Consider the following 17,664-nt stretch of genomic DNA (forward strand, 5'->3'; position numbering starts at 1 on the left):
TTTTGAAAATATTTTGAAAATATATATAATATATAGTTTCTTAAAAATATTTTTAAAAAACATATCTTATATAGTTTTTGAAAACGTTTTTAAAAAAACATATATTATATAGATTTTAAAACATTTTTGAAAACATATATAATATATAGTTTTTTAAAAATATTTTTTAAAAATATATTATTTTGAAAAAGCATTCTTTGAAATAAGGTTTTGAAAACATTTTTTTTCTTATTTTTATTTATTTTATTATTATTCTTTGTTTATTTATTTTTTTTCGTATTTTTTTTGTGTCAGGGTCCAAAAGGGGTCAAAATTCACTCCAACAGAGTCCGAATGAAGTAGTTCTGGGCTTGATCTAACCCATCAAAGTTTAGGGTTTGGAAACCCTAAGATGGTATCATCAACAACATCGCACAAGTCTAGGAAACCAGGCAGTCAAAGGGAAAGTCGGCCAGCCGAGAAAATCGGGACTACACCATCCCGAGAATCTCGACCACGTGAACGTTGAGGGGAATGACCCCGTTATCATCGGAAATGACCTTCACTGAGGGGTTATAAATACCCCGGTGAGGCCATACAAAGGGGAACATCACTGCCACAAAGAACCCACAGTAAACAGAGTAAACCAAGAGCCCATAACAACAATCTGGACAAATAAAGCCACAAAACCACAACAACAACAGATGAAACAACCCATCACAGTACCGAAATACGAACCAACAACCAAAACCAGAAACAACATCAGAGGGCTACAAATACAAACACAACTAAGACAAAATACAACACTAAAAATCCAAAAAATAGCAGCAGAGACAAAAAGCACAAGGGCAAAGGAGAAACCAAACCCATAGTCACCATGAAAAGACGAAGGGACGACGGAAAGGTAAAGTTTTTCGGCTTAGATTTACGTCGATTCAGTGCGTTTTAGGGTGATTGGGCTTGGGATTTGTAATCGGGGTGTAGGGAGGTGTATTCGGTGAGGATTTAATTTTTTCGGCCACCATCACCGGCGGCCAAAGCGACGTTCGGAGTGACTGGGGGCCACCAGAGCGGTGGTCGGATATTGCCCGGGTTAGAGAAAGGCGAGAGCATGAGAGTGTTAGAGAGAGAGGGAAGGTGAGGAAATGAGGGTTGAGGGCTCATTTTGAGCCATTTATACCTGAATTTGTCCCTCCCAAAACGATGCCGTTTTGGGGAGGGACTGTTGTGCAATTTCAAAAGCGGATAAATCTCATCTACGATCCTCAGGTTTTGTAGTATCTACATTGTCGTCATTAAGTTTAATTTGCAACATTTCAATATGGACTCCGAATTCAACATGTTCACACTTTAATCCCTGTTTATTTATTTATTCAATTATTTATGTATTTTTATTATTATTACTTATTTTCATAATGTTTTTTTATTATTTTAATAATTAACCTTTGTCCTTTGCCTTTGCCTTTTTAATTTATTTTAATTTATTTAATTTTTTGTGTTTTTTATTTTATTTATTATTATTATTATTATTACTTATCTATTTATTTTATTTTTTTATTATTATTTCCTTTCTTTTTTAATTTTTTCCCTTTTGATTTATTCTTTTTTTAAAAAAATTTTTCCCTATTTTCCTTGATTTATTATTTTATTCATTTATTTATTTATTTATTACTAACATATTTGACTTTTTTTATAGAATAATTCCAATCGATCAAAGGTAATTAATTCGAATAGAATGTTTTAAATTTTAATTTTAATTCTTAATTTTTGCAATTAAAGACAACTGATAAATTAATTGGTACCGAAAGGACGGTTCAAGGGTGCTCATCTTTGCTTGACCGTAACCGACTCCCGAGCCAGATATATTTATGGTAAAACGCAGATCAGGTAAGATGGTTTCTGATCTACCTAAATATCATTTTAAAATGATCGGTGGCGACTCCTAACACATTTTTCAAGTCGAAACCCAATTCCGGGCCCAACCGAAAGACGACCGCGACAACTTGGCGACTCTGCTGGGGATAGGTAAGTGGTCAGGCCAGAATTAATTTTCGGTTGTTGTTTTAGCGAAAATTACAAGTTTAAATTTTAATTTATTTTTTTGATTCTTATTATTTATCGTTGATTAATTTTCAAATAAATAGTTGTACTGACGTTTTTCTCAATGATTTCAGATTTTCAAAATTTTCATCTCAAGCTCTATACCCGAGCTCTGAACCCTGTTTAAGTGGGGGTGAAAGTGATGCCTTTGTGGGAATTTATTCTCCGTATGGGCCTAGCAAGTAACCTTCGGGATTCATATACCTTATGTCTTCGTGTGGGTTTATTCTTCGTATGGGCATAAGGGAATGTTTCCTCTCGAGTTTATCTTAGTCCACATAAGCTTGTAATGGGCTTAGGACTAAGGGTCTGACAAGCCCAATGGGACACCAGCAAGGAGAACTCGAGTCTTTTTTTAGAACCTAAAGCGAGAGTACAGGGAATTAGAGCCCACCCCAAAACCTTATTCTAAACCCTAGGCTGATTTGTTTCCTTCTTTACGTTATGTTCAAAGCATGCGAACTAGACAAATATGCGGTCATGATTTATTTGAAATTAGCATGCAGGATAGAGATCATGTCCGGGTAGGAATAATAACCATGTAGTGTAGATATAATGTGGGGTAGGATTTTCCATTTTTATTATTGTTTTGATTTACCTCACTAACTTTTTTTTTTATTTTTGTTCTCTTTTATTTTGTTTTCATCATTCACATCATTTAAAAGAGGTGTTGATCCACCAAAAACGTGTTTTTTAAACTTGAATAATCTGCACTAATGGACAAAAGGTTTATAATACAAGAGATGGAAAACTCAGAAGTCCAGCTATGGTCAGAGAATACTCAAGATGGACCGGGACGAGCTGACAAAGGTTGCATGGGCAAGACGAGGAAAAGGTTTCTGACCCGGACGCTCCTTTAAAAAACTACGAGAACAAGATGGAAAAACCCTAGCTAAGCTGGAGGCCATTATTAACGAATTCAAGAAACAAGCCGATAAATTTCAGATGAAGGGCTTCAATAGCACTTTCATTAGAAACAAGCTCGGTAGAGAGTGAAAGTCAGAGATGCAATCATCTGAGATCTTTTTTGGGGCAAGCAACTTGTCACTGGCACAAGTTTAGCCAAAGGAGTCAGAACGGTTCGACAGGATATTCAACCGGTGACAAAAAAAGAAGGAAGACGAATCAACTTGTCAGGGGCTGTTCGGGATCTATACCATCAAAATATTTTTTTGTCTCTCCAGACGTAACACTTTTGTCCCCAATTAGGATTATTTCTAATAATAAACACATTTTTTGGATCAATGCCTTGAACATTGCATGCATTATGTATCTAGACATATTTTGCATTTTTTTATTTTTCTTTACATTCGCATTAACTAACAGAAACATGTCTCATCAAAAGGAACACATACTGGATACACCACCTCAAGCATTGGACACACCCCATCCGCATAACACCCGCTTGAAAAAGAAGAAGATGAAAGCCATAATTACACAAATCGATGAGAATATGCTGAAATTACAAATAAAACTAGAAGATAAGATAAACTAGAGTAATCTGAGTACTCTGAATACAATCACGAAGAACTAATAGTCATTGGTTAATCAGATCGTTGCCAAGTTAGTTGGGCTACAACAGACCAGTGCGCCTGGGGCAGGTTCACCATAAGGGGTAACTATACCACCTACCCCACAAGTGGTTGTCTCACCTGAAATCTTACAGGAACTTCGAGGGGACTCATCTGCTGCAAAAGCGAAGCCCTTGTCCTCTGTATTTAACCTTGAGAACAATCCAGGTTATTACCATATACCGGGTTCAGACAAAGAGGACAAATCAAAGAAAATAGAGGAGAAAATCAAGCAATTGGAGGACCAAATGAAGGTAGTTAAAGGAGACCATGACTACCCTGGAGTCGATGCCGCAGAGCTTAGTCTAGTCCCGGACTTGATTCTTCCTCTGAAATTCAAGTCCCCGGAATTTGAGAATTTTGACAGAAACAGCTGCCCATCCGCTCATATCACCATGTTCTGCCGAAAGATGACAGGATATAGAGGAAACAACCAACTCCTGATGCACTACTTCCAGGAGAGTCTGTCGGGCTCAACCATCAGGTGGTACAACCAGCTAAGTCGATCAAATATCAAGACCTGGTCTGGCCAAGTCATTCCTGGAACAATACAAGCATATCAATGACATAAGACCAGATCGAGTTATACTACAAAGCATGGAAAAAAAACATAACGAGAGTTTCAGGCAATACACACAAAAATAGAGGGACTTGTTGTGCAAGTTCATCCACCCTTGGATGAAAAGAAAACCCAGAAGCTTTTCGTACAGACCTTGAAGGCTCCATACTTCGGACACCTGGTTGCGATCACATCAGGAAGCTTTTCAGACTTGGTTATGGCTGGAGAGATGATTGAGTCGGCCATAAAGCAAGACAAAATTAAGGATGGGGAGGCCAGTAAAAAACCTCCTATGCAAGAGAAGGATGTAGAGATTAACAATATCAACTATGTCAGTAAAGGTGTTACAATCTCCAAACCAAAATCAAATACAACTGTACTGTCAGGTACTTCTAAACAAGATTCCAGAGAACCCAGGAAGGAAAGGGAACATTTCGACCATATTCCGATGACATACAAAGAACTCTATTAACAACTTCTTGATACCCACGTAGTGTCACCATATCCGGTGGAACCCATAAAGCTCCCATACCCCAAGTGGTATATTGAGAATGCTCATTGTGAATATCACGACGGTGTCCCAGGGCACACTATTAAGAACTGTTACGTATTCAAGAGAGTCTTATAGAAGATGTGTAATCAGAACTGAATTGACTTCAATAACTTGGGGGCATCCAAGTGAGGAAGATCATTTCATCATTTGAGGCATTCTGTTTGAATTTGTTTTTTAATTTTTTTCTCAAGTTTTTGTAAGGACTTTTAAATAAATTTATGTTACTTAAAAATATTAAGCAATGAATCACATTTGCAAACTTGCAATTCTTTGAATATCAACTGAATTAAGAAACTCTGTAAATGGTTCAAAGTTACAGATCTTTGACAAAGTAGCATGATTTAAAGCAAGGACTTTGACCTTACCTAGAATATACACTCAAACATCGTACCCTACTTTTGCAATTAACCAATATAACCATTTCCTTTCATAAGGTGCGGACAACATGGGGCATCCTTTTGCATATGACATTGCTATGCTTTTTATTTAAGACGATCAATGACGATTATGATCTTCACATATGGAATAATCGAGTAATCAAATCTATTTTAGGTCAGTTGTTTGGAAATTGAACTCTAAAGATGAGATTTGTGTCTTTTTATTTTTGTCATATTTTTCGTTCCACGAAAAAGGACAAAGAGGGATATTTGTATACACTCATTTTCGTCCGGATTGGTTTTGTTTTTTTTATATTTTATTTTATATATATAGTAATATAGTTTAATTTTTGCAAATGTTTTTGAAAAATATAATTTTTAGAAATCGATTTTTGAAAATATATATATATACAGTTTTGAAAATATTTCGAATATATATATATATAATATAGTTTTGAAATTTTTTGAAAACATATATAATATATAGTTTTTTAAAATGCTTTTGAAAATATATATAATATATAGTTTTTGAAAATATTTTGAAAATATAGTTCTTTAAAACATTTTAAAAAAACATATATTATATAGTTTTTGAAAACTTTTTTAAAAAACATATATTATATAGTTTTTAAAAAAATTTTGAAAACATATATAATATATAGTTTTTTTAAAAATATTTTTTAAAAATAATATTTTGAAAAATAATTTTTTGAAAAAAGGTTTTGAAAACATTTTTTATTTATATTATTATTATTCTTTATTACTCTTTATTTATTTATTTATTTATTTATTTATTTATTTATTTTATTTTGGTTTTTTTGTGTCAGGGTCCAAAAGGGGTCCAAATCCAATTCAATAGAGTCCGAATGAAGCAATTATGGGCCTGATATAGCTCGTCAAAGTTTAGGGTTTAGGAACCCTAAGATGGTATCATCAACAACGCCACACAAGTAAAGGAAACCAGGCAGCCAAAGGGCAAGTCGGCCAGCCGGGAAAATTGGGGTTGAACCATCCCGAGAATCTAGGCCACGTGAACGTTGAGGGGAACAACCCGGTTATCATCGAAAACGGCCTTCGTCGAGGGGTTATAAATACCCCGGTGAGGCTATGCAAAGGGGAACATCACTGCCACAAAGAACCCACAGTAAACAGAGTAAACTAAGACCCCATAACAATAATCGGGACAAATAAAGCCACAAAACCACAACAACAACAGACGAAACAACCCATCACAATACCGAAATACGAACCAACAACCAAAACCAAAAACAACATCAGAGGGCTACAACTACAAGCACAACCGAGACAAAATACAACACGAAAAACCAAAAAATAACAGCAGAGACAAAAAGCACAAGGGCAAAGGAGAAACCAAACCAACAGTCACCATGAAACGGCGAAGGGACGACGGAAAGGTAAAGCCTTTCGGCTTAGATCTACGTCGATTCAGTGTGTTTTAGGGTGATTAGGCTTGTGATTTGTAATCGGGGTGTGGGGAGGAGTATTCGGTGAGGATTTTATTTTTTCAGCCACCGTCATCGGCAGCCGGAGTGGCGTTCAAAACTGCTGGGGGCCACCGGAGCGGTGGTTGAATATTGCTTGGGTTAGAGAGAGGTGAGAGCAGGAGAGTGTTAGAGAGAGAGGAAATGTGAGGAAATTAGGGTTGAGGGATCATTTTGAGCTATTTATACTCGGATTTGTCCCTCCCAAAGCGACGCCGTTTTGGGGAGGGACCGTTGTGCAATTTCAAAAGTGAATAAACCTCATCTATGGTCCTCAAATTTTGTAGTATCTACATTTTCGTCATTAAGTTTAATTTGCAGCATTTCAATATGGACTCCGAATTCAACATGTTCACACTTTAATCCCTATTTATTTATTTATTCAATTATTTATGTATTATTATTATTACTTATTTTCGTAATTTTTTTTATTATTTTAATAGTTAACATTTTTCCTTTTCCTTTTCCTTTTTAATTTAATTTAATTTTTTGTGTTTTATTTTATTTTATTTTATTTTTTTTCATTATTATTATTTTTATTATTATTACTTATCTATTTAATTTAATTTATTATTATTTTTCCTTTCTTTTTTGATTTTTCCCTTTGATTTATTCTTTTACTTATTTTTTCCTTGATTTATTATTTTATTCATTTATTTATTTTATTTATTATTTTTTTACTAACATATTTGACTTTTTTATAGAATAATTTCAATCGATCAAAGGTAATTAATTCGAATTGAATGTTTTAAATTTTAATTTAATTTCTTAATTTTCGTAATTAAAGACAACCGATAAATTGATTGGTACCGAAAGCACGGTTCAAGGGTGCTCATTCTTCCTTGATCATAACCGACTCCCGAGCCCGATACATTTCTGGTAAAACGCAGATCAGCTAAGATGGTGTCTGATCTACCTAACTATCATTTTAAAATGATCGGTGGCGACTCCTAACATATTTTTTAAGTTGAAGCCCAATTCCAGACTCAACCGAAAGACGGACGCGACATACCGTTACTACAGAAAAAAAATTGTATTCATTGTCGTCAAGCCACTTTTTTTCCCTTTCTTTTCGAATCATTGTTTTTTATACATTCATGTTGAGATTCAAAAAAAATAGAAAAGTAAAAAAATGAAGAACGAAAAACTTGTTTTGTGAGTCTTGCCGGAATGGAAATAACTGGAATCGAAGAAGGAAATCTTTGTCGGAGTAGAAATCACTAGAATCGGAGAAGAAAATCTTATGTTTAACTTCAACCTCTCTTTTAGGATTGATAAGGTCATGGTTTTTGAGTTTTTAGCTATGGGAGAAGAAAGCACGAAGAAATAGGAAGAGGAGAGAATGGTGTGGTAGGGTGGAGTTGTTAGGGGAGTTTAGGATTAAAATATTTTAGGGTTTATTGGATTTAAAATATAATCTCACTCACATTCCTATTTCCCAATTTTAATTTTTAAGGAATATATTAATTTGTCATCCTTACTACTTTTTAGAAATTTTAATTTAATTTTTAATTTAAAATATAAATTTTTATTTTTATTTAATTTAGTCTTATTTTCAGTCATTTAAATAATAATATATTCACAATATTATCATTAATTAATTACCGAATTTTAAAAGTATTCTATTTAGTTAAACTATATATATATATATATATATATATATTCACTTAGAAAACATTCAAAAAGTTATTAAAAATATTACTTATAATTATAATTATTATGTTTTAGGATAAGTTGTGCGAAATTTAAAATAATTTACAACCGTGGCACCCGTACTGACCGTAATGACTCTGTTATGTCCGCAATCACGATAAATACGATGCGACTGAAAATGCGGCCACTAACACTTTTTAAATCACTGGCATCAGCAAAAGAAAAACCTATCGAACTAACTTGGAATTCCCTTGAGGGGAACCAGGAACCATGAAATCACCCACTCGGATAGGAGCAACAAAACTGTCAGTATACGTGGACTGAAAAGTAACCAGAGCAGTGTCATCCCACTCCTCAACGTGCATTTTAACCGAACTGTCAATCCCTATTTGCCAAAAAAAAAGTCAGGTATGAAAGCTTGAAGTGCCGAAAATATACTTCTCCATACAAAGGAAGGAACGTCGCCTAGTCTCACAAAAAGGATGTTCCTAGAAGTATAGTATTTAGTAGCAAGGAAACAGAAAACTAAATTATTAGGGCATTTCAACCACCCAGATCTGATTGCCTAGCATCAGGGATTCAAATCGCGGTTTCAGTTTCAATCATGTCTCATTTAATGAAATTGTAACCATAATGATCGTTATTACGAGTATAACGGATATATCAGAAGGCATCGTTACCACTATTTTACAGGAGCTATCGCAGTCGCAGACCACTATTGAAAACCTTGCCTAGCATCTCCAAGTTGAATTGACGAAAATCAATAAATCCAAGCCCTCCAACTCTTTTAGGTTGATATAGAGTTTCTCAAGCAACTAGAGACCAACCCTAAATATATGTCTAAGGTAAAATAGTATTTTAATAATTTAACACTTACAATATTGTGATATGTAAGGTATGGCTCATAAAAATAGTATTTTAATAATTTAACACTTACAATAAATGTACCAGGGTTTCCTATTATAAATAGAGATGTAACCTAAATCTATTATCATTGAATAAAAATTTTCTAGCTCCGCCTGGGCACCGAGGACGTAAGCACATTGCCGAACCTCGTTAAAATTCTTGTGTTCTTTCGTTTACTTTGCCCGATTTATCAACAATTGGTATCAGATGTCAGGAGCAAAATTTGAAGTTGCGAAATTCGATGGTCTGGGTAACTTCGGATTATGGCAAACGAGGGTGAAGGATCTGTTGGCGCAGCAGGGGATCCTGAAGGCTTTGCGACCTACAAAGCCGGCGTCGATGGAAGAGGAAGATTGGGAAGAATTGCAACAACGAGCGACAGGACCATACGATTATGCTTAGCAGACGAGGTTATGTATCACGTCATGCATCTATCGTCTCCAGACGAAATTTGGAGGAAGTTGGAAAGTTAGTTTATGTCCAAATCCTTAACGACAAAACTGTATCTAAAGCAGCGGCTGTATGGGCTGAAGATGCAGGACGATCCTGATTTGGCACAACACGTGAATGTCTTCAATCAAATCATTTCTGATTTGGCTAGGCTTGATGTAAAAATTGAGGATGAAGACAGAGCGATGATTTTGTTGTGTTCGTTGCCTCCCTCTTACGAACATATGGTGACTACTCTTACATATGGGAAAGAGACTATCAATGTTGAGGAGATTACTGCAGCCTTGTTGGCTCACAACCAACGGAAGAAGAATGCAGGGGAAAACTCTCAAGCCGATAGCTTATATGTCAAGGGTAATCGAGACCGTGGACGGAAGCCAGAGAAGGCAGGGTCTGGCAAGCGGAATTCCAGATCCAAATCTAGGGATAAGAAGACAATTCACTGTTACAAGTGCAAGGAGGCGGGACATATGAAGTGAGACTGTCCGAAGTTGAAAAAGCAGACTGATGAGAAGCGTGATGTTTCATCCAAGTCTGTGAACGTGGTCGAGGATGACAATTCTGATTGCAGTGAGGGTGATATGCTTTCTATTTCAACGACTCAATTGACAGATGCGTGGATTCTTGATTCTGGATGTTCTTATCACATCACGCCAAATAGGGAATGGTTTTCGACATACAGGTTGGTTAATTCTGGTTTTGTTTATTTGGGTGATGATCGATGTTGCAATATTGTTGGTATTGGTGATATCATAATTAAGATGTATGATGGCTCTGTTCGGACGTTGAGTGGTGTTCGACATATCCCAAATTTGAAGAAGAATTTGATTTCTTTGGGCACTTTGCACAAGAATGGTTTTATCCCTAAGGCTGATGAGGATAGGGAAACCATTCGGATTGTTAAAGATGCTTTGACTGTGATGAAAGGAAAGATGACTGCAGGAAATATTTATAGATTGTTAGGGAGTACCGTTGCAGGTGGAGTTCATTCTGTTGAGTCCTGTGATTATACTACAAAACTGTGGCATATGCGTCTTGCTCATCTTAGTGAACGTGGTATGACAGAATTATACAAAAGAAATCTGTTGCATGGTATCAAAAGTTGTAAGTTCGATTTTTGCAAGTATTGTGTTCTTTGTAAACAGACTAAAGTTCGTTTCAAGACTGCGAAGCACACAACTCAAGGGATTCTTGATTATGTGCATTCTGATGTATGGGGGCTTTCCACGACATCGTCTTTGGGTGGATCTAGGTATTATGTTACTTTTATTGATGATTTTTCACGGAAAGTTTGGGTGTTTTGTTTGAAACAGAAATCTGAAGTTTTTGAGAAGTTCAAGCTGTGGAAAGCTGAGGTAGAAAACCAAACAGGAAGAAAAATCAAGTGTTTGCGGTCTGATAATGGTACGGAGTACACAGATTCACAGTTCTTACACTTCTGTAAGGAGCACGAGATTAAGAGACATTTTATAGTGCGCAAGACACCACAACAGAATGGTGTTGCGGAACGGATGAACATGTCGTTGAATGAAAGAGCTAGATGTTTACGGTTGAATGCGGGGTTTCCAAAACACTTCTGGGCCGAGGCTGTTAACATGGCGTGTTATCTTATCAATAGATCGCCAAGGGCATCATTGGCTGGGAAAGTTGCAGAAGAGGTATGGACTGGTCATGATGTTAGTTTTGATAACTTACGGATTTTTGGTTGTCCTGCTTATGTGCATGTACCTGCTAATGAGAGATCCAAACTTGATGCAAAATCGAAGGAGTGCATTTTTCTGGGTTACAAGAAAGGTGTCAAAAGATTCAAGTTCTGGGATCCAGTTGCGAAGAAAATTGTGATCAGTAGAAATGTTGTTTTTGATGAACAATCCATGTTGCAATAGAAGAAAGACACGACAGTGGTGGATTTCGAGCAGTTTCCAGTTGAGAAACCAGAAACGTCTCAACCGACTTCTGGTGGTTCCACTACGAATGATTTGCAGGATTATAGTCTCGCCAGAGACAGGGTGAGACGGACGAATATAAAGCCTCCGAGTAGATTGGGTTTTGAAGACTTGGTCTCTTTTGCACTTATTGTTAGCAGTGATGATCTGGTTACTTTTCATGATGCTATTACTAGTCAGGAAAACGACAAGTGGATGGAAGCCATGGTTGAGGAGATGGAGTCTTTGAATCACAATCGTACATGGGAGTTGGTTCCCCTTCCTGAGGGTAAAAAGCCGATTGGTTGCAAATGGGTGTATAAGAAAAAACCAACAGTAACAGAAAAAGAGGGGGAGAAGTTCAAGGCTCGTTTGGTAGCAAAGGTTTTTTCACAGCAGAAAGGAGTTGATTATGATGAAATCTTTTCTTCTGTGGTCAGGCACACTTCAATCCGAGCAGTACTTGCATTGGTGGCCAGTTGGGATTTGCATTTAGAGCAAATGGATGTTAAAACTGCTTTTTTGCATGGTGATTTAGAGGAGCAGATCTACATGTGGCAACCTGAAGGTTTCACTCAACCTGGAAACGAGCATTTAGTTTGCAGATTGAAGAAATCTTTGTACGGGTTGAAACAGTCTCTGAGACAGTGGTATAAACGGTTTGACTCCTATATGATCAAGATTGACTACAACCGATGTGAGTATGATTGTTGTGTCTATGTTAAGAGCCTTGATGATGGTTCTTTTATTTTTCTATTACTGTATGTTGATGATATGTTGATTGCTGCGAAGAACATGGATGATATTATCGGTTTGAAAACTTTATTGAGTCAGGAATTTGATATGAAATATTTAGGTGCTGCAAAGAAAATTCTTGGAATGGAAATTTGCAGGGAGAGAGACTCAAGGAAACTGTGGCTATCTCAACGGGGTTATGTTAAAAAAATGCTAGAAAGGTTTACGATGAGCAGCGCAAAACCAGTTAGCATTCCATTGGCGAACCACTTTAAGCTCTCATCAAAACAGTGCCCTAAGACAGATAAGAAAGCTGAAGATATGGCAAAGGTTCCGTATTCTAATGCTGTTGGCTTCTTGATGTATGCAGTGGTATGTACTCGTCCTGATTTAGCTTATGTTGTTAGTCAAGTTTGTAAGTACATGTCTAAACCTGGTAAGCAACATTGGGAAGCAGTCAAGTGGATCTTTCGGTACTTAAAGGGTATTGTGGGACATGGAATTGTTTTTGGTAGTCAAGGAGATAATCCTTTGGTTGTAGGATATGTGGATTCAAACTATGCAGGTGACTTGGATAATAGAAAATCTATGACAGGGTATGTTTTTACTCTTGGTGGAGGACCTATTTGTTAGAAGTCTACTGTTCAATCTGTTGTGGCACTATCTACAACTGAAGCTGAGTACATGGCAGTGGCTGAAGCTACAAAAGAAGCTTTATGGCTCACTGGTTTAGTGAAGGAGTTGGGTGTTCAGCAAGGTGGAGTTCAGCTGCTCTGCGACAATCAAAGTGTTATTCACTTAGCTAAGAATCAGGTATATCGTGTTAGAACTAAGCACATTGATGTACGTTTTCACAAGATCAGAGAGTTGGTTGCATCTGGAGAGATTTTGTTTCAGAAGGTACACACTGATGAGAATGTCGCTGATATGTTCACCAAGCCAGTTACAACAGACAAGTACAAGCATTGCTTGGACTTGTTGAATTTTCAAGTTGTTAAGAAGTAAGGTAACCCAACCCACATTGAATGTTTCCTAAGGGGCAGGATATTCGCCAATGTGGAGATTTGTAAGGTATGGCTCATAAATATACCGGTAACGAGGACATGGGATGGAGCAGAGTGAGCGAAGCGAACATCAACTGTCCTTACAAAGAAAGTCTCGTAGAGGGGGTTACGATTATGTGGGTTGGGGGTGCGGGGGTTGTGGCCCCGCGGTATGGTACAGGGTTAATTTTGGAATTATGTACCAGGGTTTTCTATTATAAATAGAGATGTAACCTAAACCTATTATCATTGAATAAAAATTTTCTAGCGCCGCTTAGGCACCGAAGACGTAAGCACATTGCCGAACCTCGTTAAATTTCTTGTGTTCTTTTGTTTACTTTGCCTGATTTATCAACATGATATAAGTTTAGGTTGTGAAAACCGAAGATAGTAAATTTTACTCAAATTCATTTATTTTCATAATAAAATTCTTTATTAAAAAATAATAGTACCGTAATGTACTAAAATTTAATCTAAAAATACTTAAAATATTATTATGAAGTGTAGTTATAATTAAAAAGATGTCCCCAATTAGATTTTGATTCTAATGGCTGCTAATTTCGAAACCCTACATAATTCTCAAGAGGACTCTCTAGACGACCGAAACCCTAAGAAAACGAGGCGGTTTGGCGAAGAACCGCAGGATGATCCTACTAACGCCGACCACCGCATGGATACGGACACGAATCTCCCTCCTCAAGACGCTTCCCAAACTACTCCTGCCTCGAAGTCGATCTTTTACAGAGATACCCTCATGGGAGATAACCCTAATTTGGGTGAAACCATGAGCGATGCCTTTGATGATGAAGATATAGAAGTACTTGAAGGTGACGTAAAACGAAGTGTTATCGATGGCATGATCTCTATTGAGTTTTGTGACAAGTTCAGGTGATTGCTAATAAGAAATTTGACCAAATGGTTATCGTTAGCTCATCTCTAACACCTTCAGACCGATACAGGTGACCTGATCTAATTCGATGTGTCACATTAAGGCTACCGAAGCGACTCACATTAAAAATCCAGTAAAAATTAAACTTTTTGTTAAAACGTATAAAATCATAAAACATAAAATTAAAATCATTCACATAGTACAAGTTCAAAAAAATCAAAAAAATCATAAATAAAATCAAGTTAAAATCATAAAATAATTTTAAATAAAATACAAGTTCAAAAAAATCATTCACATATTACAAACAAAATTAAAATCATATAAACTCCAGACTCAGTATATAAAAAAATCAGATGTGACATATATGCCTACTAATTACACATTGTACCGTACTCTACAAGCAAAGCTGAAGGAACTCCCAATACTGAAGTTGATATTTGCACTGGATCGATTCTTTAACCTGAAAGGGTAAGTAAAGAGTAAACTTTAGGAAGCTCAGTAATACAAAATTACCAGAAGAATGCAATAACCTATCAAATATTAGGTATAAGGTAAAACTTAAATTCCTTTGCGGGACAGTCATCATCAGATTCTAGCGGTGAATTCAGATTTTATTAGTTAAGTCTTCAGTTACAAACATAAATTTACGGTATGAAGAAAGTATTAAGAAGATTCGCTACACACCTTACGAGATTGCTTTCAAGCCCAATGCATATGGATCCAATTGATCCCCGACCAGTTTAAATCAAGTCTTTTCATCTCTTAACTTGTTGGATTGGCTCAACCTTAATTTGGTTACTCTTGCAGGTGTTAAATCTGAGGAGTGGTATTGGAGACGTCTCTTTGGCATTACCCTTTGGAAGCTGTGGAAGAATCGGAACGAGATTGTGTTTAACTGGAAGATCCAAGCAGCTATGGACACTATCCAAGAGGCCAAAGCGTGGGCGAAGACGATGATGGGAACTATCCAGAACAAGCAGCATAACAGTACGGCCAGAGAGCTGATCACGTGGAAACCTCTACCCCCGAATTTCTTCAAGCTTAATTCGGATGGTGCTGTGAACCTTTTATTCGATGGAAGCCTCAAGTGGTAGCATTATTTGGAACACTAATGGCGACTGGATCAAAGGATATACAAGGAAGATCGGACGCACGACCGTGCTTCAGTCCGAACTCTGGGCGATCTTAGAGGGTATCCATATCGCTTGGGAATGGGGTATTCGAAAGCTTGAAGTAGAATCCGATAATGCAGAAGTTGTACGCCTCCTTAATTCCAAGGCCACCCCTCACGACTCAGCTATTGCTCGGAGGATACGAGCTTACATTAACCGGAGCTAGACTATGCACTTCAAACACATACCCCGAGCTGCCAATTGCCTCGCAGATAGGATGGCGAGACTTGTCTGCTGCCCGACTTTAGAAACAGCTATTTTCCAGCAACCCCCGCCTGAAGCTTTGATGATTTTCAACTCAGACTGTAGACAATGGGGTTTCATTATTACCAAAAAAAAATAATTGTCTTATTTATTTTTAATTTTTAAAATAACAGTTAAATACTTGACGATTTTTAACCTTGAACGTGGAATTAAAAAAATTCACTATCAATATATCAAATAATTATATGTATTAAATGTTTTTGTTGAAAAACATCAAAACAGCCGGTGGCTTTGAAAAATAAAATTATTAGCCAATTTTGTTGAATATTTGCTAAAGGGGATAATTAAATTTAGTCACTATACTTTAGGATATTTACAAGATTAGTCCTTAAGCTTCACCTATAAATACCTTATCCCATTTAACTTCAAAGTCATCCCGAAACATTATAGCTTTCTTCCAATACTAGAGAATTTAGAGAGTTTCTTGAGAGTTGTTTTCTCCTTTTATCAAGAGAGAATTATCATTGTTTTCTCCTTGGTAGATCGAGAGAAATTGTAATTCATATTTTCTCATAGTGAAATTCTTCTACCGTTGCCCGTGGTTTTTACCCTATATTATTTAGGGGTTTTCCACGTAAATTGTCTCTTTTATATTCATTTTTATTTTCTTAAATTATCAGTTACGATTTTACTCTATCCGATAGTCGTCTTCCGCAACATTAAATGGTTATTTGATACAATATCACTGGAAAAAAAATTACAAGTACTAAAATGATGGCATGTGTTTCGGTTCGAACAAAAAGAATTTAAGGGGAAATATTATTCTTTCAAAAGGTCTTTAAGTACGAACAACTGCGTTTATAGGGTGTGTACTCATTGTCAATATACTAAAAAAGTTTTTCTTTGTTGTCCTCCAAAGTTCCAAGATTTCGCACTGACTAATCTGGACCGACCTGGATCGCACACCTAGCTTTGGTGGGTGAGTCTCCCTGTGAGAATTTTATGCGTACACAAGAATTCGAACCTGAAACTTTGCTTAAACGATACCTAACTACTTATCACTTAAACCAACTCGTTGCTAGATTAAAAAAGTTTTGGTTGGCCATCTTATATTTTTATCCAAAGTAGTATCTAAAGTTTATTTTTCTTCTCACTTTGCTCGAAATTAAACTTTCGTTAAAAAAGTTCCAACTAATTGGATTTTGTCACATGACAAAAAGTCACGTAAACTGTATCTCATATCATTCAATTATTGAAACACGTCATTATTTAGTAACTTATTAAGATAAGTACCAACATGAGATAAAACAAAATTTAAGTACCGTTTTTAATAAATAAAAAAAAGTGTATAAGGAGCCAGGTTAAGAGAATAAGAAACAAAAAGTAAACGAATGGACTGATTACCATAAGTACCAACATGAAAAAGAACAAAATTTAAGTACCATTTTTAATAATAATAAAAGTTTAAGCATCCAAGTTAGGAGAACGAAAAAAGAATGGGGTGAGAGAGGCTCGAACTCTCGACCTCAGGATAACTCAAGTAGCTATGAGACCTACGCGCTAGCCAACTGCGCCACCACCCCTTGGATATGTTGCGAATCACAGTAATTATTTATATATATTATCTATAAATCTAGTAGTGTGTTCATCTTGAACCATATTTTATTGCCGGCTTCATACCTAAATTTGAAATATTTTAAAATTAACCCCTAAAATTAGATGTTTTATTGAAGGCTTAATACCAAAATAAGTATCCAAACTATACCACTTTTTTAAATAAGTGCTTAATTATTTTTTGACTTATTCATATGTCTAACGCTACAAACGTTACACATTTAGGTGTCTGGGCCGTCAACAACGTTAATATCACTCGTTAAGTAACATATGTCACATCTAGTGATTTTGAAATTTATTTTTTAAAAAATATTAAAAATATTATTTTACTTATATAAAAAGCCTAATTTGTCTTAAATTATAAAATAGCCCCCTAATACTTAAAATCCCAAAATCCTAATCTTAACCCATCGTCGGTGCCCTTTCTGGCCA

The 17,664-nt window shown here is 36.0% G+C and overlaps 1 non-coding gene across 1 annotated transcript; it reads right to left on the reverse strand.

The window, feature by feature from the left end:
- Window positions 1-17,115: 17,115 nt before the first annotated feature.
- Window positions 17,116-17,201, reverse strand: TRNAM-CAU. The gene is given in 2 exon segments: window positions 17,116-17,151; window positions 17,164-17,201. It is a non-coding gene; the product is annotated as a tRNA-Met (tRNA).
- Between the last annotated feature and the right edge of the window lie 463 nt (window positions 17,202-17,664).

The sequence above is a fragment of the Hibiscus syriacus genome, unplaced genomic scaffold (genome assembly GCF_006381635.1).
Source record: "Hibiscus syriacus cultivar Baekdansim isolate YM2019G1 unplaced genomic scaffold, ASM638163v2 tig00111213_pilon, whole genome shotgun sequence".
Taxonomy (NCBI): Eukaryota; Viridiplantae; Streptophyta; class Magnoliopsida; order Malvales; family Malvaceae; genus Hibiscus; species Hibiscus syriacus.